Raw genomic sequence first — 3,747 nt, 5'->3', positions numbered from 1 at the left:
CCTTTATGACCTGGCATTTTAAGCTGCAGATAAACATAACATGGCCTTGCCATAAACTTAGCATAAACCGGCCGCCCAAACAAGGCGTGGTACGGACTTTTGATTTTTACCACCTCAAACGTCAATGTTTCTGACCTTGAATCGTAGTCATCTCGAAAAGCTACCTCCAAAGCTATCTTGCCTACAGGATATGCAGACTTACCAGGCACCACACCATGAAAGACCGTATTTGATGGTTTAAGATCCTTATCTGTCAACCCCATACGGCGGAATGTATCATAATACAAAATATTGATACTACTTCCCCCATCCATGAGCACTTTAGTGAACTTGTATCCCCCGACTTGAGGGGCTACCACCAAGTCCAAATGACCTGGATTATCAACCTGTGGCGGGTGATCATCTCTACTCCACAAAATAGGTTGCTCAGACCAGCGTAAATACTGAGGTACTGCCGGCTCAACAGAGTTGACTGCCCTTTTGTGAAGCTTCTGATCACGTTTGCACAAACTAGCACTACAAGAAATATGTCAACTTGTGACCACCACTATTGGTCACTGAAAGGTCATGGTTTATCATTTGCGACCTTTTTGTGACCAAAAACAGACGGTCAAAAGCTGGCGGTCATAAACTGACTATAGCAACCTTTCTTCTGGAATGGTCGAAGACGTTTATGACCAAAATACGTCTACTGTTTTGTTTTGGTCACCAGCAACCTCCCCAGGCCACGTAGGCATCCAGCGTGGCAATCTGACGTGGCACAAGATTCAGCCCGGTCCAATTCGGTGTTATATGGGCCGAGCCCATTAATTCAGCCCATTTATATTTTTTTCTGTGAATTTTTTGTCAGCTTCATGGACCAAGCCCAACATTGCAGCCTTTTTATTTTTGGCCCATGGCCTTTTTGTCTCAATAGTTTCATTTTTTTCTTTTTTTATAAATTGGGTTCACTAGTCAGGTGGGTCCCCATTGTCAGGTTCTAGTACTGGGTCCTAGCCATCAGGGCAATATTCTTCATTTTTTTATTTCACGCAAATAAATACCTGGTATTTAAATTGGCACACAGAAAACACATGAAATACTTCAAATATTATCAACCATCAAAGTGCTACATCATATAACACACATACAAATGTGATCAGCATCAAGTTTACAATCAAATAACAAGCTCCACAAGTGTACAATCACATGAACCAGGTTCTGCTACATCATACACACATACAAATAGGAGCAGCATAAAGGGCTTCATTAATGCAAAACTTGACACTTGACAGCAATGTTAGAACTATGCTTCCTCCGACTTCTTTGTCCTGATGCTCACGAAGAAACATGAAAGCCCAGCATCTGCATGTTACAGAACAAAATGTTTAGGAACAAAATAGAAGTAAATCTAATAGCATATTTAAAAATAAATAATAGAATAATGAAGTTAATGAGACATTTTAAAATCAACTTGACAGTTGATAGCAATGTTTGCATTGGACACATCCAAAACTAAAATTATACATAAATGCGTAAATTCCAATGCCCAATGCCTCAGTTTAGTAAACACTAAGCATGGTACATAGTAAAGATTGGACACAACCAAAACTGAAATCATTTACTCTATCAAGCAACAATGATGCAACACACAAGAAAAGAGAGATGCACAACGGAGCAGCATCATATATCACACAATATGGACACTGCCAGCTCACCGAAGAACTTGTGGTCGCCGCCGTACACAGCCACCATAATGCCGGTCACCTCGTTGATCTTGTACTTGAAGTTCTCTAACTCCAGGTTGTTCCACTGCAGCTCGGTATTTTCTCAACCGTATGTGTACATGCATCATGTCATACATAAAATATTCGAGTCAATATTCTCAGCTAATTTTGATGTAATGAAAATAATTACTTAAGGACTTGGGGGTAAAAATTGATATTAGACATCAAAATTAGCAGCGCTCATTTCAACCATGTTCAGATTAACTTGAGGTAAATTAGCAGTAATGATATTAGTTACAAGCTAGGTGTGTAACTGCTGTCAACACCACCACCACCAGAGACACGCAAGATAAGAATCAACACCACCATGATTTTGATATCAGCCACTCCATATCACCAGAGCATCACAGGGGCACATATGTAAAGCAAGTACACGTGGGCAGCTACTGACAGACCCTAGAACCACATGAATTTATCACCAGAGAGCTCCAGTAGGAGTTGATGCTTGGTTACAGCATCTAGCAGCAACTAGTATAGCCCCACGTCCAACCCAAATCATGGCCATGGCCATGCAGGAGCTACATCAGAGAAGAAGGAATGGGGAGGAGCTCACCAGAGGGACATTGTAGCCGTAGCAGAGGCTCAGCCACACCACGGTTGTGCTGTCACCATCACCACATCTAGGAGAGGGTCTGGAAGCCGCCGAAGCACCATCGCGGTGACCAGGGCAAGCGTCGGGCACAGTGGCGCCACCCCAGGGACATCACAGCATGGACATCACCGGCCTCGCCCTGTTTCAAGAAATGTTTAGAACAACTTTGTCAGACTTGATCAATTCTGAAGAAACCAACTTCGTCGTCAGACACATACATACATACAGGAAGCAAAAGAAGAAGAAACAGAGCTCTACATAATGTTTATATCAAATGAGCAAGACACAGGAAGCAAGACACAGAAGAATTTTAGCTTTACATAATGTTTACAAGAACAGGACCCCAATTCAGAGAAACAGTGGTGACTGCCACTTGTAGATTATTAACAGGCATAGGCCCATGCTCAGTTTACAGGGCCTATTTATTCAGCTAATTTACAAATCAGTTGTGTACTGTCTATGAAAATAAACATTTTGGTACCCCAAAGTTGCAGATCGTGTATGATTGCCTAGTTTAAGAGCAGAATTCCAATGGAGACAATGCACATGTAGCAGGTACGTAAAAGACATTTTTCAGGAAGTTTATGAATGAGAATATAGCCTAGTAGTAGCAGCAGCTGTGGAACTACCGCGCTAAGATATTACTCCAGATGGTTGGATGAGGTTCTGGTTTGACAACATCTCTGAAATCAAAGGTGAACAAAACTGTAGGGAAGGAGTAATATCCAGCAGCAAACGCTCATTCATTATGTACTAGGAAGCATCGACTGATCTAACCGAGTCAAAATACATGAAAATCGTCATCCATCTGCCAGCCGTGCTCTGGTTGGTGGGCACACGCGCGTCACAGCCGATGGAGGAGGCGAGAGGGGGAGGAGAGGATGATGCACTTACCCACGTGAGCGGGGCGGCGGAGGAGAAGCGGGTGGTGAGCGAAGCGCACGCCGTCGACCTCCTCAACATCGCCGGAGCGGGTGGGGGAGCGGAATTGGTGCATCCGCACCTGCCTGCCTGCCTGACTACCTGTGCGTGGCTGAGACGTTAGCGAGGGGAGGGAGGAGGAAGCGGGGGGAGTGCACGAGCAAGGCGGGACTGACCAACGACGCAGCAGCCGCCGCCGATGGTCGCTAGCGGCAGTAGTGGCGCTGCGCCCGTAGGTCTTCCTCCACGGCTCCGCGACACGAAGCAAGCGGAAGGAGAAGCCCACAGCTGGAACGCGTGCACGCGCTTGGAAGGAGTGGTGGTGGTGGCGGCGCGAGGGAGGGGAAGGGAGAGAGGAGGGCGGGGGGGAGGCCATGGATGGGGGGAGCTCCATCGGAGGGAGGTGGCGGCCATGATCTGGAAGGGAGGAGGTGGCGGCTGCGATCTGGAAGGGACGAGCGCGGATCC

The 3,747-nt window shown here is 45.9% G+C and overlaps 1 long non-coding RNA gene across 1 annotated transcript; it reads right to left on the bottom strand.

Annotated features, from left to right (window-relative positions):
* Positions 1-1,252: 1,252 nt before the first annotated feature.
* On the bottom strand, positions 1,253-1,830 carry LOC119344437. The gene is made up of 2 exons (XR_005166675.1): positions 1,698-1,830; positions 1,253-1,344 (listed from the first exon to the last, which is right to left on the bottom strand). It is a non-coding gene; the product is annotated as an uncharacterized LOC119344437 (long non-coding RNA).
* Positions 1,831-3,747: the final 1,917 nt, after the last annotated feature.

This window comes from Triticum dicoccoides, unplaced genomic scaffold, assembly GCF_002162155.2.
Source record: "Triticum dicoccoides isolate Atlit2015 ecotype Zavitan unplaced genomic scaffold, WEW_v2.0 scaffold168821, whole genome shotgun sequence".
Taxonomy (NCBI): Eukaryota; Viridiplantae; Streptophyta; class Magnoliopsida; order Poales; family Poaceae; genus Triticum; species Triticum dicoccoides.
Note: the sequence above shows the minus strand (reverse complement) of the source record. Positions and strands in the feature narration are given on the sequence as shown.